Raw genomic sequence first — 12,650 nt, forward strand, 5'->3', positions numbered from 1 at the left:
TCCCTCTAGTGGTGGCTGTATAAATCTGTATGTAGTGAGCTCCCTCTAGTGGTGGCTGTATAAATCTGTATGTAGTGAGCTCCCTCTAGTGGTGGTTGTATAAATCTGTATGTAGTGAGCTCCCCCTAGTGGTGGCTGTATAAATCTGTATGTAGTGAGCTCCCTCTAGTGGTGGCTGTATAAATCTGTATGTAGTGAGCTCCCTCTAGTAGTGACTGTATAAATCTGTATCTAGTGAGCTCCCTCTAGTGGTGGCTGTATAAATCTGTATGTAGTGAGCTCCCTCTAGTGGTGGCTGTATAAATCTGTATGTAGTGAGCTCCCTCTAGTGGTGGTTGTATAAATCTGTATGTAGTGAGCTCCCCCTAGTGGTGGTTGTATAAATCTGTATGTAATGAGCTCCCTCTAGTGGTGGCTGTATAAATCTGTATGTAATGAGCTCCCTCTAGTGGTGGTTGTATAAATCTGTATGTAGTGAGCTCCCTCTAGTGGTGGTTGTATAAATCTGTATGTAGTGAGCTCCCTCTAGTGGTGGTTGTATAAATCTGTATGTAATGAGCTCCCTCTAGTGGTGGCTGTATAAATCTGTATGTAATGAGCTCCCTCTAGTGGTGGCTGTATAAATCTGTATGTAGTGAGCTCCCTCTAGTGGTGGTTGTATAAATCTGTATGTAGTGAGCTCCCCCTAGTGGTGGTTGTATAAATCTGTATGTAATGAGCTCCCTCTAGTGGTGGCTGTATAAATCTGTATGTAGTGAGCTCCCTCTAGTGGTGGTTGTATAAATCTGTATGTAGTGAGCTCCCTCTAGTGGTGGCTGTATAAATCTGTATGTAATGAGCTCCCTCTAGTGGTGGTTGTATAAATCTGTATGTAGTGAGCTCCCTCTAGTGGTGGTTGTATAAATCTGTATGTAGTGAGCTCCCTCTAGTGGTGGCTGTATAAATCTGTATGTAGTGAGCTCTCTCTAGTGGTGACTGTATAAATCTGTATGTAGTGAGCTCCCTCTAGTGGTGGCTGTATAAATCTGTATGTAGTGAGCTCTCTCTAGTGGTGACTGTATAAATCTGTATGTAGTGAGCTCCCTCTAGTGGTGGTTGTATAAATCTGTATGTAGTGAGCTCCCTCTAGTAATATCTCTTCAATGCTCTGACTGAACGTTTGGAAATAGGGCCAGTGCAGTGTGTGGCCCCCTTTTTAGTAGGGCCCCATAGTAGTACAAATTCTGCCTCTATAGATGGTACACCAGTGTCCACATGATACAGTGCCCAGTGAATGTAGATAGCAGTGTGCTCCCCGCAGCTCCCATGGTAGGGATCTTTCAGCGATTACAATTTCTAGTGCCTTCTGTACATGGAGCCTGTCGGGATAATATTGACTTCTGGTGTCATTGAGCAGGTCAGGTGATGACAGTCTTCAGTCCGGGATCAGCAGTCCAAAGCTAATCTGGACTAAAGGCCCCGTCACACTAAACAACATCGCTGCTAACGAACAACTTTTGTGACGTTGCTAGCGATGTTGCTGTGTGTGACATCCAGCAACAACCTGGCCCCTGCTGTGAGGTCGTTGGTTGTTGCTGAATGTCCTGGGCCATTTTTTAGTTGTTGCTGTCCCGCTGTGAAGCACAGATCGCTGTGTGTGACAGCGAGACAGCAACAACTAAATGTGCAGGCAGCAGGAGCCAGCTTCTGCGGAGGCTGGTAACCAATGTAAACATCGGGTAACCAAGAAGCCCTGTCCTTGGTTACCCGATATTTACCTTTGTTACCAGCCTCCGCCGCTCTCACTGTCAGTGCCGGCTCCTGCTCTGTGCACGTGTAGCTGCAGCACACATCGGGTAATTAACCCCATGTGTGCTGTAAGTAGGAGAGCAAGGAGCCAGCGCTAAGCAGTGTGCGCTGCTCCCTGCTCTCTGCACGTGTAGCTCCGTGCGGTGGTAACCAAGGTAAATATCGGGTTGGTTACCCGATATTTACCTTAGTTACCAAGCGCAGCATCTTCCACGCGGCGCTGGGGGCTGGTCACTGGTTGCTGGTGAGCTCACCAGCAACTCGTGTAGCCACGCTCCAGCGATCCCTGCCAGGTCAGGTTGCTGGTGGGATCGCTGGAGCATCGCAGTGTGACATCTCACCAGCAACCTCCTAGCAACTTACCAGCGATCCCTATCGTTGTTGGGATCGCTGGTAAGTTGCTTAGTGTGACGGTACCTTTAATGTTTCCTGACTGCGGAGACGTCTGTGAGAACTGAGGTCACAAGGAGAGAAACGTCTTATAAGTTCTAGAACTTTTATTATATCAAAAAATCACTGGCGTGGAGACACAAGGGTCAGTGGGTGCTCTCCTGTGGAGACACGAGGGTCAGTGGGTGCTCTCCTGTAGAGACACTGGGGTCAATAAGTGCTCTCCTGTGGATACGGTGGTCAGTGGGTGGTCTCCTATGGAGACACGGTGGTCAGTGGGTGCTCTCGTGTGGAGACACGGGGGTCAGTGGGTGCTCTCCTGTGGAGACACTGGGGTCAATAAGTGCTCTCCTGTGGAGACACGGTGGTCAGTGGGTGTTCTCCTATGGAGACACGGTGGTCAGTGGGTGCTCTCCTGTAGAGACATGGGGGTCAGTGGGTGCTCTTCTGTGGAGACACGAGGGTCAGTGAGTGCTCTCCTGTGGAGACACGAGGGTCAGTGGGTGCTCTCCTCTGGAGACACGGGGGTCAGTGGGTGCTCTCCTGTGGAGACACGAGGGTCAGTGGGTGCTTTCCTGTGGAGACACGGGGGTCAGTGGGTGCTCTCCTGTGGAAATTTGAGGGTCAGTGGGTGCTCTCCTGCGGAGACACGAGGGTCAGTGGATGCGTTTGTCCACTGACCTGACTGTATTTATAAAGACAGCATGGCCCAGGGCTCATCCCACTGACCGCCCGCTTTCTTTGCCCGTGAGCAGAACATTACTCAGACAACACAGTGTGAGGGAACCACACATTGGTAATGTGAAGCCCCGCAGGTGCTGTTGTGTCGGTGCATTACCTTCAGGGACTCCACGTGGAGGAACAGTCTGGTCACAGGTAGGGAACCTTCCTTTAGAATTTTCGTGACGCCACTCTCGGTATTGCGGTCAGGGTGACCGCCACTGCAGTTTAAGGGGTGCCTGGGGCTGATGGCGAGTGCAGTCAGTTGTAGTGGCCTCCCGAGAGTGAGGCAAGCTCCAGGGCCCTGTGTAAGTGTGTGGAACCACAAGGCGCAGAATGACTCAAACACAGTCCAGACAGTCTTTCAGGGTTATTACTCACAGTAGATGGCAGGGTGAGTAACCCGGGCGTAGCTGGGATGAACCAGGCTGGAACCAGGTATCCTTCCGGCTGGCTGATGAGGGTGACTACCCACTCGCCCTCCTAGCCCTGTGTGTTTTGGGGTGACCTCTACTTGAAGTCCCTACGGGGGTCACCCAGAGAAGTTGATGCTGCCTGTTCTCCCCTCGTTTCGGCCCGTTTGCTTGCAGCCTGGACCAGGTCACTCCGGCTGCTTGCCTCCTGTGAGCTATGGGCCCTTTCTTCGCTACGTGGCTCTGGACTCTGTGTGGTGGTATGGCGTGGGTCTGAAGTGCCCCCACCGGCAGGTTTGGCAGGAGAAAATTGAATAAATCTCTGCACTGGGACCTGTTACCCTTACGGGCCTGGTACCTCCCTGGCAGTCTCCTTACTCTGCCACCCCTTTGCTCTCTCTAGCCTAGGGTGGATTTCGGGTGGCACTACCAGGTGACCGATCTCCCCCGTTGGTAGTCACTGCGCGTACGTTGTCTGACTAGTGACAGCCTCAGGTCTCCTCTTTGCGTCTGCTCTCCCTGAGCTCCACTTCAGACTGGCTCACTACTCCCTCCCCTCTGTGCCTGCCTACGCAACTTAGCAACCAGGCTCTCTACCACACCCCTTGAGTGGACATGGAGGCCACGCCCGCTCCTGGATTCCCCAGGGGTCCACTCAAAGGTCCATGTGTGAGACCTGATTACCATGCGCCTGTGTAGTCACACCTCGGTCAGCCTTCTGCATCACCTGTATTGCACTGCCCACAGCATGGGTGCAGTACTCAGTGGTGCCTGACCAGGTCAGGGGCGCCACAGTAAGACTTTATTGGATCCCAACAGTCAACAACATAATGTACATTCCCAGCAAGACACAAGATGGTACAAGCAATAGGGGTTCAGGAGTGATGGCAGGTGCAGGAAGCTGAGGAGGAGCGGTCTCTGGAGAGATGGAGCCGGACACATCAGCCTCCTCTCTCGGATCACTTTTCTGGAGCATTCCTGGAACCTGAGGTTGATCCGGATAACCAGGGAAATCAGATCATCTAGAGTAGCGGGAATGTCTTAACCAGCAAGTTTGTCCTTAATTATGCGAGAACCTCTCCTCGTAGATGGGACATTAGATATGTCACCATGGCCAGATCAGAGGGAAACTGAGGGGGCAGCAGTTCAGAGCGCAGCAATTTACAAATCTATGGAACTGCTTAGGAACTCTGTTAAATTGTGGGGGAACAGACAAGCGGGGACCAGTTCCAACAGTTAGCAGACCGAGGAATAGCTACCGGAGTGGTCCAGAAGAAGCAGCCAGAGTCAGGGCGTTTATAGACGGGCGGTCACCAACCAAAGGTAGGCCAGGATATGATCCTGATGCCATCATTGACAGGTCGTCTTCTGGAACAACTCCGAGAGTGGGGAGTATTGGAGCCAGTGGGGCACGTGGCCTGAGCAAACTGTCACGATGGCGGGTGTGGACTGCACCATGGGACCGGCCTTACCCTTCAGGGGCTTGAGTAAGCGGCTACTTGGTTCTTCACTAGAGCCACTGATTGTGTGGTTAGCCTTGCAGGTGCAGACTTGGGGTAACAGAGAGGATGGCTGCAGGAGACTGGAGGCACATACTGACTGGAACAGGAACTCTGGTCCGGGTACACAGGACAGGTACTGGTTGAGGATCATGGGTTGGGGTACACAGGACAGGTAAATGTTCAGGATCACGGGTTGGGGTACACAGGACAGGTACTGGTTGAGGATCATGGGTTGGGGTACACAGGACAGGTAAATGTTCAGGATCACGGGTTGGGGTACACAGGACAGGTACTGGTTGAGGATCATGGGTTGGGGTACACAGGACAGGTAAATGTTCAGGATCACGGGTTGGGGTACACAGGACAGGTACTGGTTCAGGATCATGGGTTGGGGTACACAGGACAGGTAAATGTTCAGGATCATGGGTTGGGGTACACAGGACAGGTAAATGTTCAGGATCATGGGTTGGGGTACACAGGACAGGTAAATGTTCAGGATCATGGGTTGGGGTACACAGGACAGGTAAATGTTCAGGATCACGGGTTGGGGTACACAGGACAGGTACTGGTTCAGGATCATGGGTTGGGGTACACAGGACAGGTAAATGTTCAGGATCATGGGTTGGGGTACACAGGACAGGTACTGGTTCAGGATCATGGGTTGGGGTACACAGGACAGGTAAATGTTCAGGCTCATGGGTTGGGGTACACAGGACAGGTAAATGTTCAGGATCATGGGTTGGGGTACACAGGACAGGTAAATGTTCAGGATCACGGGTTGGGGTACACAGGACAGGTACTGGTTCAGGATCATGGGTTGGGGTACACAGGACAGGTAAATGTTCAGGATCATGGGTTGGGGTACACAGGACAGGTAAATGTTCAGGATCATGGGTTGGGGTACACAGGACAGGTAAATGTTCAGGATCATGGGTTGGGGTACACAGGACAGGTACTGGTTCAGGATCATGGGTTGGGGTACACAGGACAGGTAAATGTTCAGGATCATGGGTTGGGGTACACAGGACAGGTAAATGTTCAGGATCATGGGTTGGGGTACACAGGACAGGTAAATGTTCAGGATCACGGGTTGGGGTACACAGGACAGGTACTGGTTCAGGATCATGGGTTGGGGTACACAGGACAGGTAAATGTTCAGGATCATGGGTTGGGGTACACAGGACAGGTAAATGTTCAGGATCATGAGTTGGGGTACACAGGACAGGTAAATGTTCAGGATCATGGGTTGGGGTACACAGGACAGGTAAATGTTCAGGATCATGGGTTGGGGTACACAGGACAGGTAAATGTTCAGGATCACGGGTTGGGGTACACAGGACAGGTACTGGTTCAGGATCATGGGTTGGGGTACACAGGACAGGTAAATGTTCAGGATCATGGGTTGGGGTACACAGGACAGGTAAATGTTCAGGATCATGAGTTGGGGTACACAGGACAGGTAAATGTTCAGGATCACGGGTTGGCATGAAACATTCTGGTGAACAGGGACCTGATAACAAACAGTACATACAAGCTGACTGCACACGATGCTCAGGCACCTCCCTCAGGAGAGGATGCCTCAAGGTCCTAGTGTCTCTCAGCCATAGGCTGGAGCACTTCCAGATTAAGCGTGGTGCCCCTTTAAGAGGCAGAGAGTGCACATGCCTGTACCCTGAGCATGCTCCCAGGAGACCAGAGCAGCGAGCACTGGGAGTCGGAAGCCACAGTGGGGAACACAGTAGAAGACCACGCAGAGCGGTAGTGAGTGCCTTGGTGTCCCTGCTGAGCGGAGAGAGGGACAGCGCAGGCTGTTACACATAACAGAGGGGGATGGGATGTGTGAGGAGACATTATGGAGTGCCAAGGGGATGTGTGAGGAGACATTATGGAGTGCAGAGGGGATGTGTGAGGAGACATTATGGAGTGCAGAGGGGATGTGTGAGGAGACAGTATGGAGTGCAGAGGGGATGTGTGAGGAGACAGTATGGAGTGCAGAGGGGATGTGTGAGGAGACAGTATGGAGTGCAGAGGGGATGTGTGAGGAGACATTATGGAGTGCAGAGGGGATGTGTGAGGAGACAGTATGGAGTGCAGAGGGGATGTGTGAGGAGACAGTATGGAGTGCAGAGGGGATGTGTGAGGAGACAGTATGGAGTGCAGAGGGGATGTGTGAGGAGACAGTATGGAGTGCAGAGGGGATGTGTGAGGAGACAGTATGGAGTGCAGAGGGGATGTGTGAGGAGACATTATGGAGTGCAGAGGGGATGTGTGAGGAGACAGTATGGAGTGCTGAGGGGATGTGTGAGGAGACAGTATGGAGTGCAGAGGGGATGTGTGAGGAGACATTATGGAGTGCAGAGGGGATGTGTGAGGAGACAGTATGGAGTGCTGAGGGGATGTGTGAGGAGACATTATGGAGTGCTGAGGGGATGTGTGAGGAGACATTATGGAGTGCAGAGGGGATGTGTGAGGAGACATTATGGAGTGCTGAGGGGATGTGTGAGGAGACATTATGGAGTGCTGAGGGGATGTGTGAGGAGACATTATGGAGTGCAGAGGGGATGTGTGAGGAGACAGTATGGAGTGCTGAGGGGATGTGTGAGGAGACAATATGGAGTGCAGAGGGGATGTGTGAGGAGACAGTATGGAGTGCTGAGGGGATGTGTGAGGAGACATAATGGAGTGCAGAGGGGATGTGTGAGGAGACAGTATGGAGTGCAGAGGGGATGTGTGAGGAGACAGTATGGAGTGCAGAGGGGATGTGTGAGGAGACATTATGGAGTGCAGAGGGGATGTGTGAGGAGACAGTATGGAGTGCTGAGGGGATGTGTAAGGAGACAGTATGGAGTGCAGAGGGGATGTGTGAGGAGACATTATGGAGTGCAGAGGGGATGTGTGAGGAGACAGTATGGAGTGCTGAGGGGATGTGTGAGGAGACATTATGGAGTGCTGAGGGGATGTGTGAGGAGACATTATGGAGTGCAGTGGGGATGTGTGAGGAGACAGTATGGAGTGCAGAGGGGATGTGTGAGGAGACAGTAGGAGTGCTGAGGGGATGTGTGAGGAGACATTATGGAGTGCAGAGGGGATGTGTGAGGAGACAGTATGGAGTGCAGAGGGGATGTGTGAGGAGACAGTATGGAGTGCAGAGGGGATGTGTGAGGAGACATAATGGAGTGCAGAGGGGATGTGTGAGGAGACAGTATGGAGTGCAGAGGGGATGTGTGAGGAGACATTATGGAGTGCAGAGGGGATGTGTGAGGAGACAGTATGGAGTGCAGAGGGGATGTGTGAGGAGACAGTATGGAGTGCAGAGGGGATGTGTGAGGAGACAGTATGGAGTGCAGAGGGGGATGTGTGAGGAGACATTATGGAGTGCAGAGGGGATGTGTGAAGAGACAGTATGGAGTGCAGAGGGGATGTGTGAGGAGACATTATGGAGGGTGAGGGGATAAATAAGTGAGGAGACAGTATGGAGTGCAGAGGGGATGTGTGAGGAGACATTATGGAGGGTGAGGGGATAAATAAGTGAGGAGATAGTATGCTTTGCAGGGGGGTGAGAGGAGACAATATGAGGGAGGGGGGAAATGTGTGAGGAGACAGTAAGAGACTGTTCTTGTAGAATGCCCGTCTTATGTACTGACCCAGTATGTGGCGGCATTATTTCATGCGCTGACACACTGTAACATCTCCAGCAGTGTAAGTACTATGTGGTCCCTACTTTTCCAGCCTCCAAATGTTCTCATTCATTGACAGCAAACAGTGACTGCAAAGAACTGAAGCCCAGGAGCTTTGCTGCCTCTTTCTGTTCAGGTGCCTATCCCTTTAATGCTGCCCTGTGCAGATAGCAGGATACGGCAGATTAGCGCTGTGTACGGAGCCGCTGGCGCTGAGTGACATGTTGGCATCCGCTGCGCAGTCACTTCCTGGCACCAGAGATGAGGACTCAGCGCAGGATTAATGTCACATAGATGGGGAGAAATACACCTCATCACTGAGTGAGCACAGGATTAGGGGGCGGCCGGCGCCATCTGACCACTGCATGATACGTACCAGAGGAGAAGTCAGCCGAAACCCGAGGGCGATGCCCACCTGTATATGGTGCGGGGCCGCGGTTACATACCGTATAGCGTGTATACCATGCGGTGGCTATAGCTAGATTTGTGTCTGGACTGTTCTGTGGGGTAACACTCGTTATATTGTGTCGCAGGGCGGTGGGCGATGGATTCACTCCGGACGCTCCGGCACATGACATGAAAACCATGGTCCTGGCGGGGTGCGTGGACCTGTGTGGTGTAGGCCGTACCTCTCTGCAGGCCACGCTTCAGCCACGGAGACCACCAGTGTAACCAATCACAGATTAGCAGACCTTTAATGCAAGTTCACATCATGGATAAATAGGGGATCACAACCTATGATGAAAGCTGCCGTCATGGCGGTCGCGCAGGCACAGGAGCTGTGCAAGCATGATCGCCGCCGGGAGCGCGGCATCATTTATAGCCGAGCTGCGGCTGTCACAGCCTGGGGCGCTCCTGGCAGTTTAACCCCTTAGATGCCGTGATCAATAGCCATTGCAGCATTTAGGGGGCTGTAACAAGACCCCCACAATGTGATCACAGGGTCCCGATTATTGCCAGAGCAACCAGAAATCAAACGATGACCTCCGATAATCTGGTTAAGGCAAGCCTGTTAGACTATGCCAGCAGCGTGATCTCACAGGCGCTCTGACAGGTAGAATACATTGCAATGCTTGTGCGCTCACATGGATGATACCAGAGAGCAGCGTAAAACAAGGTCAAGTCCCAAATAAGAACTACAGAAAAAAGTGAAAAAAAATAGAAAATTTAATTAAAAAAAAAATACCAAACAAACAAAAACGCATATATGGAATCGCCACATCCGGAACACCTCAGCCTATCACATGTCTCACTAGGTAATCCCTTCAGGAAACACAGTAAAAAAAAAAAAAAAAAAGTGTTCTTTTATCAGACAGCTGACACAAAAAGAAGAAGAAAAGGGGATCAAAAAGTCATATATAAATAAAAATAGTACTGGAAAACCTGCAGAAGTGTCTGTATAGAGAGCAGAGGGAAAACCTGCAGATGTGTCTATAGAGAGCAGAGGGAAAACCTGCAGATGTGTCTGAATAGAGAGCGGAGGGAAAAACCTGCAGATGTGTCTGTATAGAGCGCGGAGGGAAAACCTGCAGATGTGTCTGTATAGAGAGCGGAGGGAAAAACCTGCAGATGTGTCTGTATAGAGAGCGGAGGGAAAACATGCAGAAGTGTCTGAATAGAGAGCGGAGGGAAAAACCTACAGATCTGTCTGTATGAAAAGCAGAGGGAAAAACCTGCAGATGTGTCTGTATAGACAGTGGAGGGAAAAACCTGCAGATGTGTCTGTATAAAGAGCGGAGAGAAAAACCTGCAGATGTGACTGTATAGAGAGCGGAGGGAAAAACCTGCAGATGTGTCTGTATAGGGAGCGGGGGGGGAAACCTGTAGATGTGTCTTTATAGAGAACGGAGGGAAAAACCTGCAGATGTGTCTGTATAGACAGTGGAGGGAAAAACCTGCAGATGTGTCTGTATAGAGAGCGGAGGGAAAAACCTGCAGATGTGTCTGTATAGAGAGCGGAGGGAAAAACCTGCAGATGTGTCTGTATAGAGAGCGGAAAGAAAAACCTACAGATCTGTCTGTATGAAAAGCAGAGGGAAAAACCTGCAGATGTGTCCATATAGAGAGTAGAGGGAGGAACTTGCAGATGTGTCTGTATAGAGAGCAGAGGGAAAAACCTGCAGATGTGTTCATATAGAGAGTAGAGGGAGGAACTTGCAGATGTGTCTGTATAGAGAGCAGAGGGAAAAACCTGCAGATGTGTCTGTATAGACAGTGGAGGGAAAAACCTGCAGATGTGTCTGTATAAAGAGCGGAGAGAAAAACCTGCAGATGTGACTGTATAGAGAGCGGAGGGAAAAACCTGCAGATGTGTCTGTATAGGGAGCGGGGGGGGGAAACCTGCAGATGTGTCTTTATAGAGAACGGAGGGAAAAACCTGCAGATGTGTCTGTATAGACAGTGGAGGGAAAAACCTGCAGATGTGTCTGTATAGACAGTGGACGGAAAAACCTGCAGATGTGTCTGTATAAAGAGAGGAGAGAAAAACCTGCAGATGTGCCTGTATAGAGAGCGGAGGGAAAAACCTACAGATGTGTCTGTATAGAGAGCGGAGGGAAAAACCTACAGATGTGTCTGTATAGAAAGCAGAGGGAAAAACCTGCAGATGTGTCCATATAGAGAGTAGAGGGAGGAACTTGCAGATGTGTCTGTACAGAGAGCAGAGGGAAAAACCTGCAGATGTGTCTGTATAGAGAGCGGAGGGAAAAACCTGCAGATGTGTGTTTATAGAGAGCGGAGAGAAAAACCTGCAGATGTGTCTGTATAGAGAGCGGAGGGAAAAACCTGCAGATGTGTCTTTATGGAGAGCGGAGGGGAAAACCTGCAGATGTGTCTGTATAGAGAGCGGAGGGAAAAACCTGCAGATGTGTCTGTATAGAGAGCGGAGGAAAAACCTGCAGATGTGTCTGTATAGAGAGCAGAGGGAAAACCTGCAGCTGTGTCTGTATAGAGAGCGGAGGGAAAAACCTGCAGGTGTGTCTGTATAGAGAGCTGAGGGAAAAACCTGCAGATCTGTCTGTATAGAGAGCGGAGGGAAAAACCTGCAGATGTGTCTGTATAGAGAGCAGAGGGAAAAACCTGCAGATGTGTCTGTATAGAGAGCGGAGGGAAAAACCTGCAGATGTGTCTGTATAGAGAGCGGAGGGAAAGACCTGCAGATGTGTCTGTATAGAGAGCAGAGGGAAAAACCTGCAGATGTGTCTGTATAGAGAGCAGAGGGAAAAACCTGCAGATGTGTGTTTATAGAGAGCGGAGAGAAAAACCTGCAGATGTGCATATATAGAGAGCGGAGGGAAAAACCTGCAGATGTGTCTGTATAGAGAGCGGAGGGAAAAACCTGCAGATGTGTCTTTATGGAGAGCGGAGGGGAAAACCTGCAGATGTGTCTGTATAGAGAGCGGAGGGAAAAACCTGCAGATGTGTCTGTATAGAGAGCTGAGGGAAAACCTGCAGATGTGTCTGTATAGAGTGCGGAGGGAAAAACCTGCAGATGTGTCTGTATAGAGAGCAGAGGGAAAAACCTGCAGATGTGTCTGTATAGGGAGCGGACGGAAAAACCTGCAGATGTGTCTGTATAGAGAGCAGAGGGGAAACCTGCAGATGTGTCTGTATAGAGAGCAGAGGGTAAAACCTGCAGATGTGTCTGTATAGAGTGCGGAGGGAAAAACCTGCTGATGTGTCTGTATAGAGAGCAGAGGGTAAAACCTGCAGATGTGTCTGTATAGAGTGCGGAGGGAAAAACCTGCAGATGTGTCTTTATGGAGAGCGGAGGGGAAAACCTGCAGATGTGTCTGTATAGAGAGCAGAGGGAAAAACCTGCAGATGTGTCTGTATAGGGAGCGGACGGAAAAACCTGCAGATGTGTCTGTATAGAGAGCAGAGGGGAAACCTGCAGATGTGTCTGTATAGAGAGCAGAGGGTAAAACCTGCAGATGTGTCTGTATAGAGTGCGGAGGGAAAAACCTGCTGATGTGTCTGTATAGAGAGCAGAGGGTAAAACCTGCAGATGTGTCTGTATAGAGTGCGGAGGGAAAAACCTGCAGATGTGTCTTTATGGAGAGCGGAGGGGAAAACCTGCAGATGTGTCTGTATAGAGAGCGGAGGGAAAATCCTGCAGATGTGTCTGTATAGAGAGCAGAGGGAAAACCTGCAGATGTGTC

The sequence above is a fragment of the Anomaloglossus baeobatrachus genome, chromosome 6 (genome assembly GCF_048569485.1).
Source record: "Anomaloglossus baeobatrachus isolate aAnoBae1 chromosome 6, aAnoBae1.hap1, whole genome shotgun sequence".
Taxonomy (NCBI): Eukaryota; Metazoa; Chordata; class Amphibia; order Anura; family Aromobatidae; genus Anomaloglossus; species Anomaloglossus baeobatrachus.